The sequence below is a fragment of the Diadema antillarum genome, unplaced genomic scaffold, assembly GCF_040938485.1.
Source record: "Diadema antillarum isolate AM-2024a unplaced genomic scaffold, OU_Dant_1.0 seq00000082_RagTag, whole genome shotgun sequence".
Classification (NCBI taxonomy): Eukaryota; Metazoa; Echinodermata; class Echinoidea; order Diadematoida; family Diadematidae; genus Diadema; species Diadema antillarum.
Genome location: NW_027271175.1, coordinates 553,568 through 567,123, shown reverse-complemented (window position 1 = coordinate 567,123; position 13,556 = coordinate 553,568). Strand labels below are relative to the sequence as shown.

The 13,556-nt window shown below is 38.7% G+C and overlaps 1 protein-coding gene across 2 annotated transcripts in view; it reads left to right on the top strand.

The window, feature by feature from the left end:
* The window catches only part of LOC139726267 (uncharacterized), a 56,707-nt gene that overhangs the window by 2,588 nt on the left and 40,563 nt on the right, over positions 1-13,556 (top strand). Inside the window, exon 1 of one of the 2 annotated variants that reach the window (XM_071637334.1) lies at positions 9,172-9,765. The exons of the other annotated variant lie outside the window; for it this stretch is intronic. The gene's annotated coding sequence lies outside the window, so the exon portion shown is untranslated. Of the gene's footprint in view, positions 1-9,171; positions 9,766-13,556 lie in introns of those variants that run through there. 2 annotated transcript variants of the gene reach the window in all.

The following is a 13,556-nucleotide window of genomic DNA, read 5'->3' as shown; positions in this document are numbered from 1 at the left end:
CGCCGACATTGATGGGGTATCAAGAAATTCAAATTCAAAATTGCAAAGTTTATATGTATACGGCAGTTTTGATTGGCTATACATAGAATAGCATTAGTTTTGAAAGGTACTGATTTAGTATTTGGTATATAGTTCATTCAATCAAACGCAAAAAAAAAATCGTAAAATATATTTGAGCGTGTAGACGAGCAAAATACATTCATACAATGAAAAAGATAATCAATATCTGAAATTACATCTATATCTAAAGTTATCTATCTATCAATTCATCTGCTGACTTGTGTATATGCAAAAATATGTTTTGTTTTCTTAAGGAATGCGCTTCTCCGGCAGGATGGAGAGTTTTTATGCCATTTTAGGTGCTTTATGCAGAATGGAATGCACAAAAGGGTTATTCTGTACTCTTTCATATTTCATAGTCGGGAAATAAAATGATATATATTCCTATTCTGCAAGTGACTGATATGTACCTGTTTAGTTTCCTTAACGCCTATATTTTAGGAGTTCGATGGGTATTTGTTTATCTGTAACCGTGGGATGACAAAACGCAAGTTAGTCATACACGCACAAACGGTATGACTGTAAATGAGTCAATCTACTTGAAGAGCAAGTAGATCTACTTTGTTTTTAAGTAACAGAAGGGGGAGGGAGAGAAGTAGAACGCTGTCTATTATATTATGTGCACTGTGGCGCTGGGTCTAGCCAGACGAAAACAGGGAAATGCTGCATGCCCTTTCTCAGAGCCATGCATCCCAAACCCAGTTGATCTATACGGATATCTGAGCAGAACAAGTCGACCAACAAACCAACCATGACCCGTAAACTATGATATTGCTCAATATTCACAGGCAGATGTGTTCATTTTGCGTATCATCACAAAGTTTTGCTGGAAATTACCTCTGCTGGCGAATACCAACGCGATCGCGATGTCTGTTAAGGAGTTGCATTTAGTCTGGAAGAGAATTTGATGAAGGGCCTTTTATTTGCAGAGAATATGATATATATATATATATATATATAATATGTATCTATTTATATACATATTCATACATATATATTTATTATGCATATTTTATGTTTCATATATATATATGTTTATGCGTGTGTGTTTGTGTGTTATACTAATGTACATATTATGTAATGATATGGTACATAAAATGATTATAGAGTCGTAATAAGCCCCTTCGGGTATAACTTCGTTGTTGAATGCGAACTTTAAACTTTTAAGTTCCGTCACCCTAATTACCCCGGCTTTGGATGTCCACTTCAACTTTTAGCATCGCAGCATTTGAGATCACAGAAAGCATAGCATAAAGAATTTGCCCCCGCGCATATGTAGTATTGATGAATGCAGAAATTATTAGTTTTGCTTTTGATAAGAAAGGTATAACAGTGCATGATGATACAGGAATAGAACTCTACTCAAAATGGAGAATTATAGTTTCATCTTATAGGATAATGGAAGAGCACTCGACTTTAATACCTCCTTCAGAAGGTAGGGGAAATATCATTACCCTTAAAGAGTCGAGTGACTGCGAGTAGTAGTAGTATTAATAATGATAATAATTATAATAATAATAATAATAATAATGATAGCGATAATAATGATAATAATAATAATAATAGTAACAATAATGATAATGATAATAATAGAATGGCAACAATAACAATAATAATAATGATAATAATAATAATAATATGGTAACAATAACATTAATAATAATGATGATGATAATAATAACAATGATATTAGTAATAATAATAACATATTATTATTATTATTATTATTATTATTATTATTATTATTATTATTATTATTATATTTATTATAATCATAGTTATGATTATAATATTTTTGTTTTATATCGTTCCACTTCTGTGAAATCACATTTCTGCACTCTTCCAATGCGGTGTATTCCTTTTAAGATCCCACCATGTTAGATTTAGTAGGAAGATGATACACCCTAATAAGTAAATGTGGTAATCAATAGGAGATTTGTAAACGAGATATGGTTGCGACCAATACATGACAGTCATTTCTCGAGAACGTGCAAATTGTAAAACCCTCTGCTATTCTGATCATTAGTTTCGCATTACTCACATATAAGAGCATTAAAAAACACTTACAAAACAAAAATTGCAGGTCTCATTTCGGAAAAGGACACTCGAGTTCATAGCGTTGTCAACCGGTAGTTTTGGTTTGCTTTCATTTTGCCAAGTGTCATGTATTTGAAGGTTTCTCTGTGTATATGTCTTTGTTTCTTAGCAATGGATATTATGATTGAATATGCGCAGAAAGAGTCATTGTTTCGGTTTCTTACCTTTCATACTGTGTGTATGTGCATACACTCACACTTTTGCATGTGTATACACACACGCACATATATGTGTATCATATTACATGTTTATATCTAGATATGTATATCTTTATCTACAATGTACTATTTCTTGGTGTAATATATGTACTATATCTTTATATACAATGAACTATTATATATATATATATATATATACAGTATATATACATATACAGTATATGCCAATACATTGCGCTTTCTGCTGAAATCTACGTAAAGTAATTTATTTGTAAGTCCGTTTTCGATAAACATGAATTGCACTACGGCGACTAAGAATGATAAAACGTAAGTGTATTGAGAAAGGGAACAAGACGAGCGGAAATCCTCCCCAAGTCTAGAATCTTCATGAAAGCTCTAGAAGGAATCCATGTGTGTAAAATTTGCCTGGTTGCCATGGCAACACAAGGTTTGAGAAATCAAGGGAGTGAGATGGGGGCGGGGTGTCGAAGGGAGGGAGGGGCGGGATCATGGTCTTAATTGTTGAGTCGGAATAAATTTGTGTCATTGATGGTGAAATTTCGCCCTGATAGAAAGACATATAGATATAGTAGATAGATAGACAGATAGAGAGAGAAAAAATTAAAGAGAGATAGAGATAGAGAAAAAGTAATGATAAGGAAAGACAAAGATAGACTATCAGACTGTTATCTGTCGGTAATCGATCATCAATTTAAATAAATGCATATCAGATTGTATGAATATACCTGTTGATTATTGTATATGCATATGCCCTTATTATATATACATCTTGTATAATCATAATCATGTTTGTGTTTGTGCATAACGTATAGTGCATACACATGACATTGGAGAGACAGAGATGGGGGTGGGGTATGGAGGGGAGAGCAGAAACGTGTTGCTTGGGGGGGGGGGGGTAGAGAGATGGTTGTGGTAGAGAAAACTGTATGTATATCTCCTGCCAAGTTTATCGCTGCCTGTCGGTGTTACATATTATGCGTCTACCTCGCACAGGGCTGTCGTTTTATCTGGAATATCCTTTTGCGGTTATCCTGTTTTTTGTCAGATATGTTTGGTTCTTTTTTTCTCTCTCTTTCCCTCTCTTTCTCCCCTTGGATCCCAACTCAACGAGTCAACCTTGCTAAACAACAAATCTCCTTCCCCCTATTGTCTGTTCAATGCTGTTGAGAGGATAGAGGGTAGGGAAACCCACCGCCGATCATTTTGTCTCCGGCGCGCGGGCTGCTCTACATGCATGTCCCAACATTGGAACATAAAAGGTTTCAAACGGACCACTTTTTTTCTCCACTATATGACGCGCCGCTCAGTCTTCAGTGTTTGCTTGTCGCTCCTTGGCTCCGTTTCATGGATGTTTGGTGCTCATAACTTGAGTGACTGACTTGGCAAAAGTAGGGCAGCGATCAGGACTGAAGGAAGCAACTTAGACAGCGCCTGACACCAGCTAAACTGTGTGACTTGTCAGTGTTTTTGTCACCACGTGTAAGTAAACGGGCTCTTCCTACCGCTGAGCACAATATTCTTTTAGTCAGGGAACTCACAAAGTTTTTAGATGCATGTTCTTCATCAAAAGTGGTTGTAAAAGTCTAGAAACAGAGACTATTTTGTACATATAGACACAAATATTGTATACAGCCGTGTGTGCATGCGTATGTGTGTGAGAGTACCGGTATACGAAAGTAAGACATTTCCGAATCTATACTCGCTCGCAGCAAAACAGATGAACGTACATATGTTTGTTAGCTATTAAAGCACGGGTAGTTTCTCAGTTTAATTACTTTAATGAGTTTCTTGAACATTCTGGATTTTTTTAATTACATCCTCCTGTCATAATGGCAGTCCAAAGTACAACCGCACTGGCTATTTTGTCTTCGATGAATCATTTTTTCCCTACCTAATTTCGTTTGCCCATTTACCAAGTCCTACAATACATGGTGTGTAGCATTCGGATGATGAATAACGCTCCAAGGAAATAGCCAAACTATTACAGGACTGCACAAATTTTGCTGTTGTTTTGTACGATCAAAACGTCTCGTATTATGACAGCAGTAATCCCCTTAACCTTGAACACGTATTAATTGGAGCGCGAAACTTACGCCGGTTTGTCTTTTTGGGTTGGTTGTCCTTTTATTAGTCACTTTCTTTACACTGGTCACGTTTATACACGCTCCGCTTCTTCGGAAGGACATTTTTTAAAGTCGCATTGGATTTGGATCTCGGAACGACGTGACGGTACAGCAGCCATACGACGTACCTTTCCCCGGTTTTGACAAATGTGGTTTTCCTGTTTGGTATTTGTTGATTTCAATCAAATTCGTCTCCGTAAGATCCATCGCGTCTCATTGTAAGCCATCGTCTGCTTAGTGCTATTGAGGAGGCATCAGTTTCAGTTGATATACGGTGATACATGTTCGATGCAGACGAGATTTCTCTTGCCTGTATGTTGCGATTTCAGAGGGACACCATTATTGCTGTAGATGGTATACACAGATAGGCCCTTTCCGCCCCGCCCATTCTCTCACCATCCACCCCCTCCTCCCCCCGCCCTTCTCAGCACGTTCAGGCACGACTGCCTGAGAAACGGTTTTGAATTCTACTGCACTAATAGTAACATGAACATGACATATGCTATGATTAAGCTCTACTATGACGAAGACAGTATGATGATGGTTGACTTTGCTGACTTTCTTCTCCCCGGCACGTGTTGATGTAGGAAACAAACAAGGTAGGAAAAGGAAGTGCGACAGTCACACACAGTGCTGCTGATATTAGTTCGGAGGAGTGCTGCGATAGCAGTCGATGTCACCGCCACCACAAATCTGACCACGCGATGACAAGAGGAAGTGACGAGGGAGAAATATCCCTTGTACCTTCAAGAGAGACAGATACCAGGGAGAGACCTCTGTGCAAATTAACGAGCAACAATGATTATCGCGCAGGATAGATATTCCCACTGATCATTAGACGCACGCAGTGTGAAGGGTATTTCAACATCATTTACTTGAAATCTGGTTGTGGAAAAAATTCAGAACACCGGGAAAGTGGTATGTTGTAATCTCCTCTTTGTTCGAGATCGTAGAAATAATTGTAATAGTAGATGTAGTTGTACAACTGATAATAAGGTAATGATGACATTAAACATATTAAAGCTATTAATGATGTTGATAACTGTAATAAGTATGACGATGATCCTATTGACCAGTGCATGGGGTATAGCCTCTCCAGGTAATTCGTTTTACTCTTCCATATTAAAATCTTGTTCGTTGTAGGGTTTTTTTTTAGACAGTTTTAGGCAATTAGACTGTAAATCGCTTGATTGACATTGCGTTCAAATCTTAGATCTCGAATATTTTCACCTTAAAGGTAGGGGATACCTTTTACAGACCTCCCAAAATGCAGCAAAACATTGAATATGAACCTCAGGGGATTTATTTAGGCCACTGCTGAGAAATTTGGAAGTCAACAGTCATCTACAATTTGAATAACGCACAAAACTCAACTACTCAGTAGTTCTGTGTGTCAGCCACACTTAAGCCTTTTTGTTGCAGTCTTCTGTATTTTTTTATCTATAAACACAAATCTAAAAGTAAAAGAGCTGATGTAATGGCATATAGAGTGTGTGGCAAGAATGTATATAAAACGTTTGTAAGTTTTGATGAACTTTCTTCACAAAATATACATGATGGACACACATGCAGTGCATGGGTCTGCAAAGGTAGCCTAGTAATGTACTGGAATTTACGGTGAGCCCCGAAAAAATTCAATTCAAAATCTAACGGTCAATAAAAATGTACTATTGTTACCTTCCACTTTCAATACTTTATGGAGTTTCTAAAATGATACTCTCTTCAACATACCACTGTATTTATACAACTCTTCACTTAAGGCATGCAAATGGGATTCCCTACCTTTAATTGACACATAGTACATCCGCTCGCCATCCTGTTGACAGTAATATTGCTACCGGTGATCTACTTCCTCAGCATTGACACGACTACATCAGAAGTAGCCAGAAAATGTATCTGACTTTTCACCAGTCTCACACGCAACACAAATTCACAGACAAACAGACAGACAGAAAGACAGACACCCCCCCCCCCACACACACACACATACACAATCACACAACCACGTGACCTTCACACTTCCCTATTATCTTTCATTTCTCACGTACTCTTTTTCTACCGGTACACAAACACAATGTTAAATGATTCCCACCTCTCATTAGAAACATATTAACCGTGAGAAATAAATCAAAGGAAGAATATAATATAATCATTTATATATATATATATATATATATATATATATATATATATATATATATATATATATATATATATCATGATAAATGGAGAGAAAGAGATGGGGGGAGAGGGGATTACTTCCTGCTCGTGTAGAGAAATCGAAGTGCTAGATCATGTTCGTGATATACAACGATTGCATGACGTGCTATATCCTGTGTGGGTAGATTCCATTTACCATTATTGCAGATATTTTCTATAGATCAGCTCTATAGAGTTACACGACCCGTCATTTGCGTGCAGCATTACTGACAACCACGTAGGCCTACAAGGTGATAATAATCATGGCAATGCTTTTGTCCAGTTACAATTGTTTTATGATGATTGCAGGTGTGATAATTTTACGATCGATTCGAATAACATGATCTCTCAAAGGTCAATGACCTACATCAGTCATTGGCTATAAGTCACTGAATGAATTGTGGTTTTGTCCCTTTACTATATTACATGTGCTATACGCGTCAATTTTATCATCATGTATATGGTGCGAGCAAAGGGACAGCAAATGGACGCCTCATTTTTGCATGGTGCTAGGTATAATCATTTGATTTTCATGATGATTAGGAACATGTCTGACCCGAGCTGTTGAGTTTGTATACTTTTATCTGAAATTTTCCTTTCCAAGAAAATATCACACCATACCTCCTTGGTCCTTTCTCATTCTGATGATCACTTTGCCTTAACAAAGCTACTAAAATACTGACAATTCGGGGAGACTCTTCATTTAAAAGAGTGACAGGCATACCCAGCTTGATTAGAACTTGTAAGCCATGATTGATGAAGGGGAATTTGAAGGCTATAGCCTCTACTTGCCTTCTTTTGATCATAGCATAGATTTTATTTGAGCTGACTTTGATTATAAAAAAAGGGGATATGAGTATACCGCCATTATCCGTTACAGGCCTCGCTGAGCGAAATCAGAGTTGAATTCGCCCTTTGCAAATCTTATGACTGAAGGCGAACAAGTTTTAGTTGGTTTTTTGCCGGAGTACCAGACGCAGAACACGTCGAATACTATGCATACTATTGAGACCCTAAAGCCGTTTATCACAAGCTTTTGTGCTGTCAGCCTTGTAAACACTTAATGCAAGTGTCGCTTTCTCAAAGAAGACAATCTGCTCGCCTTTGGATGTCGTCAAACTTTCGTTGTCCTCAAAATCGAAACATGAACTGCGATTTTATTGTACGACCCTGTAGCGACCTCGCCATTGTACTGAAGGGATTTTACACTTGCTAGGGATCCCACCTTGATTCATCTGATGATTTTATTCCACTCAATGACAGCCTTAGCTTGGGAAGGGGGCGGGAAGCAACCACACTTGAGATTGCAGAAAACAGACACTTTTTTTTTGTACGAATACAACTGATTATGATAGCAAGCAACGTTTTACTGCAAACATCAGGGACAACAGAAGAACGCTATTCGTTTGTTTGATGTCACGCGCGAAGACCCACCAAAGCGCTGCATACTTTGCAATGTTCAACATTCATAGTTCGTTTGCCTTTTCACGAACCATTAGGCATGTCTGTATCGCCGACATTTTTTTATTGTTATTTCTAAGAAGATGAAACTTATGTCAAAATACTGCTGTCAAAATGCTACTGTACTCATAACGATAGTAGAGGTGGTTTTGACGAGAGAACATTATCTTAATCAAAGTGATGTATGAACTAAACTGGCGCATTTTTCAGTACCCTCTGTACATTATGCAGGCCGTCTGTGGAGTCACGCCAGTTTGGTACAACGGTACAACAGTACAAGTTCGAAGGAAGCGTTCGAGTTCTTCCTGCAATGTCCCAAACTGTTACCCTTTAAGACTGAAATTGAAGTTGCCGACAAGTGGATAAAAGAAGGGCACCAAGTTAAGCTTACAAGCACGGTTTATACACTCTAGACTAGACCTGACGTCGGTAGCCATGTGCTGTTAAAGAATGAGGCTTAGGTCACGTTTTTTACTTGGTTTAGGGAAGAGTTCGTGACTCCATACTAATGAATAATTTCCAATAGCTGGGACTGAGGAGGCGCGGGCTAATAGACTTTGGTGTAACAGTAGAAGGTAGGGAGGAAATTCGTCTTTAAACTCCGCTTTCAGCGACAACGAGACATGAGTTATTTGTCCGTAATTACGTTAAATTGTTGACGGGGTGATTTAAACACCTATAGACGTCTTTTGTTGACACGACATGAGGTGCTGCTCTCTGCAGCTCTATAAATACGTCAGGGGAAAAAAATCCGTGTTTTATTTATTTTTTTAAAATCTTTGTGTGTATGAGTGTCGCGACGAAATAATATTGTCAGATCAAAGTCCGCCTACAGCTAGTATAATACTCGAGTAATAATGTATGGCATTGATATACAAGTGCACATTCTTGATAGCAGTGCTGATTGAGTGGTTTGGGAGGAGGTGTTGACTCTCAAAGGCATGTTGACATACGCCACTAATCAAATGCTGGTATGGGGTCTATCGAGTTCCAGAGATGGGCTAACACCGAAGAGCTGGAGGGACGCATGTCAAGGCGGGGAAGCCCCTAATTACGTCACATTTATGCCTTGTCATTGCCTTGCGCCTTGTTAGTTCCCTGCTGGTATTTCCCGTTTACCAACTAGGGATTATAGCTTGGTGTCCGAAGCCTCGACATTTCACAGGAGAGGGGCTGTCCTTAGAAGTTTCTCTTTTGGCACTCCGTGGAGTGTGGGTCTACTCAAATCATACAGCTTCACGTTCTTCCGAGCTCAAAGCCTGGTCTTGTAACGGAATTTCATAGATAACGTTCCACCGTATAGACCCATAACCTAGATGCTCTATATACGTGCATAGACGTGTTCAAGTTCACTTCGTGGAAACGTTTCTCGATCGAGGCAAGTGCGCGATAGTTACTGATCTGCTTGTGTGATGTGATGAAAACGTACCGAGTGCCTTATTTCGATTTTCCCCAAACATTTGCGGTGCAGTTCGACTTGAAGGAGGTTTTGACCATCTCTTGGAAGCTCCTGTGTGAACAGACGCAGTTACATCCACAGCGAGAGAAGTGACGCCTGGTATCTGCAATATTATTGATCCCAGTCACTCAGCAGACAGTCTTTCCCGCTACTTCTGTGCCCGTTTTTGCTCGACGAATTGATATGCGTAAGTTAATCCGAAAACTGTAGATTGTATAACAGTTCTAAGAAATGTAGACAACAGATTTGAAGGAAATAGTAGTATCATTTCATTCGATTTCATTTCAGTTCGAATTCGTTCCTCCATTTCACAGTGATTCCATTTGTGCACTGTTGTGGAAGGAGCTTCCTATAATATTACAGGTTGTTTCTTGTAGAAAAACAAATATTTAAAAAAAAGTAAGAAAATGGAAGTCTGTTTAGTACAGAAGGGCTGTATAGGCATACAAGGCCCCACTTCCAAGGATGTATATTCCACACTTTGAAGTCTTTGTAGTAAAGAAACAACAATAACAACAACAACGACGACGTCGATGACGACAACAACGACGACCTACTCATGTATGCCCATGATGTCTTTTGTCACGGCTACTACTAAAACGCTGATTAATTCAGTGCTTATTCACGTCTATGTAGAGCAATTTGTCAGTCAATTGCAAAGACCCCCTCAACCATTAAACTAAGCCAAAGAATTAGGGTGCATCTAAACTCTTTAATGCCTAACATGTGCGAGATTTGGCGTCATCGACAGTTGAAATCTTACGGACGTTTCCCGAGAGTATGCGAACGAGCGTCTCTTGCTGCTTATACAGAGTAGAGTGGGGTTGCTGCTTACAGAGGTGGGGAGGGGTAGGGGAGGGTAAGGGAGGGGTGCATTTCCAGGCACCACGTCACAGGTCTCGTCTGAGGTCTCGTCCTGCACACTTATATGTAATGCAGTATAGCAAACTTATACAGTCAAACCTGTCTATACTAGCGACCACCACCTGTAGTGGCCACCTGCCGCATGCGACCACTAAACACAATTCCCCCAAGAGAAAATAAAGCCATGTAAACGTCCCTGTCTATAGCGGCCACCTGTCTATACAGCGGCCACTTTATTCCGTCTTCCTTGACTGGCCGCTATAGACAGGTTCGACTGTACATTATATACAATCAATCTTAATGCATACTCAGATTGTGGTGCCTCATGATTACTGTTACTACACAATTAATCCATGACTGAAATGAATGTTCTCAGTAGTAGGTGTATGGTAATGGTGATGGTGTTGATGAGAAGAATGGCAATAATGATGCATGATCCTTCTCTTTCCAGGTCTATCTGATATTTAGGGTAGCATCGTGATGCAACTGCACATCGACGAAGGCCCATCATAGCAAAATATAGGAAAAACAATGAACGGATAATACCAAGCAAGATAAAGCCAATGATATCAGCCAAATGTTGCTTAACCAAACATAGGTTGTATTCTATTGACAGGTACCTTATCGTGAGCGTTGTCAAAGTTCAGCGCAACGAATTTTATGGCTGGATTTTGGGTCACGATCCCTTTATGTATAGTCACGACAGACGTGTTTGCACACAAAGAATTCCCTTGAGTGCAAATAAAGCAGACATGTGAAACGTATTTTTATGACAAAAAGAGCATTCTGCGTAATCACAAGGATTTAAAGAGGAAGAGAACGGTTTCACGTTCTTTAATGTTCTCAAAGTGGGGCTAAAATATCTGATCACGAATTTTCTTCTGTCATGCATGGAATTGTTTTTTATCTTGTTATCATCCTATTGTCTTGCAACATAATGATTTAATATAACACAACACTAATTATGCTGCTCTGCGCATAATGCTTTTTTTAATAAAGTGAGAAAACTGTGAAGAATTTTCATCAATGTTATAGGTTAAACCATAATTTATTAGAAATTTGGTGACAAGTTATCTATTTTGTTTTATTTTATTTTCGTGTGTGTGTGTGTGTGTGTGTGTGTTTGTTGATAGCATTGGCAAAGCTCAATTACAATTACGTATGTGGTGTCATCTATACTTGACGTGGTATCGAATACCACACAACAGTGGCACTAGCTCGTATAAATGTCTCATTGTTCAGGTAAACTCCGCGTCACATTCATATGACTTCAATGAGAAAAATGAGTGTTGTACTGGTAAATTAGTCATCATTTCGCAACTTTTCCTGGCGGCTATAAATAGAAAGACAGTGATCTACAAAATAGTCAATGAGTAGACAATATAGTAACGATTAGTGACCGCACAAGCTCATCATTGCGAAATTGTTGAAGCACTGGAAGGGATGCGATTTCTTCCTCTTTTAAATCTATGTAAAAATGAACTATTGCAGAGATTAATGTACAGGCGAAGTGGAGCTGCAATGAAAGACCATTACGTCACCTTACCTGATTTGCATAATGGATGTGGCTATTACATATTGCTATTCCGTGAGCGTGAGCGCACGATGAACTTCAAGATTTCTTTCTCTTTCTTAATTTTCGTAATTCTTCCACGATGTTTCTACAGATCTGTTTGTCAGTCTGTTTGTTTATTTGTTTGTTTGTTTGTTTGTTTGATTGATTGATTGTTTGATTTTGTATTTTAGAGTGGAATCTTCCTTTAATACCTGCGTGACAAACAGCCATTTCAGACATTATTGGCTGTCAAAGAGCAAATTATCGCGATGCTTGAATTCATGCCTGATTTTTGGCTTCGATTCTTCCTCGAAGTCACACTGTCACCTTTACATTAAACAATTGAATGATTTTATGTTAGATGCATACACGATTCAAAGACTCAAATGCGTGTTTGTTGAAGAAGGAAGTTCAAGATACCACTGTAAATAATCAGTCGTCTTTGATTCCTCTATAGCCGATATTGCCATAACGAACAGGTCTTTAAAATATTTGGACTTTGTTCGAGTATTACGATTTCCAGTGAGTTATATTCTGCAGGGAAGGGCGTAACCTAACTGGGGGCAAACAAAAGAACTGGTCTACGTGCGATTAAGTTGTATCGGTATGGAGATATGGCAAGGACTGATCTTTTCCGTGGTTTTATTGGCAAAGGAACGTCATGGTACATACATATGGGAACAGAAGCGTAATTGTAAATATGCCCTATACCACGTTTGTCATTCCACGCCAGTTTTCCCCGGGAGAGTAGGGGAGGGGGGGGGGGGGGGGAAAGAGGTATTCCTATTTTGATTTGTCAATAGCATATATTACACATAAATTGCAAAGACCTTCGACATTCTGGCTTACAAACGATTTTCTTGATGCAGATCACAATGTAATACTATAGGGTCCTACTGCAGTAGTTGAAGCTAATTTGTTCAATTCGGGTTGGGAATATAATGCGATGGGCATGAATGCACAAAGGAGAATGCAATTGCGAAAATAAACACAGACACCTTGCCTGGTACGCAAACAGTCAGTCGACAACCGCGAAGAAAATTCCCCGAGATGTGGGTGTTATGATAATTAGCAATATACATTTCGTAATGAGTGACTCGCTTATGTTGCGGCCCCGTATTACAGAGATTTGTGCAATTCGTGCTGTGCAAATTCGATTTAACAAAACAACGGCAATTTATACAAACATTTATCAATCGACTCATGAATTCAGTACTGTATTCTGATTGCACTGGGAGGCCCAGTTTGATTCCTTGTTCTGTTCACTTGCTGATATGGAATTCGAGTAGCACCATTTAAAAAAAACACACACACACAATCCTGCATGAGATATATCACCAGCTGTTCTCATTCTTTATTCTTTGTTCTTTATTCAGATTCAATAGATGAAAATCAATAAATTATAATCTCATTGTCAACGGACAACTGGCGTGACCGAAACAAAAATTCCCCGAGACTTGAATGTTACTATATACAATTAGCTACATTTCGTAATGTGTGACTCGCTTGATACGTTACGGTCCACCTCACAGAGACTTGTGTAATTCGCTGGGTGCAAA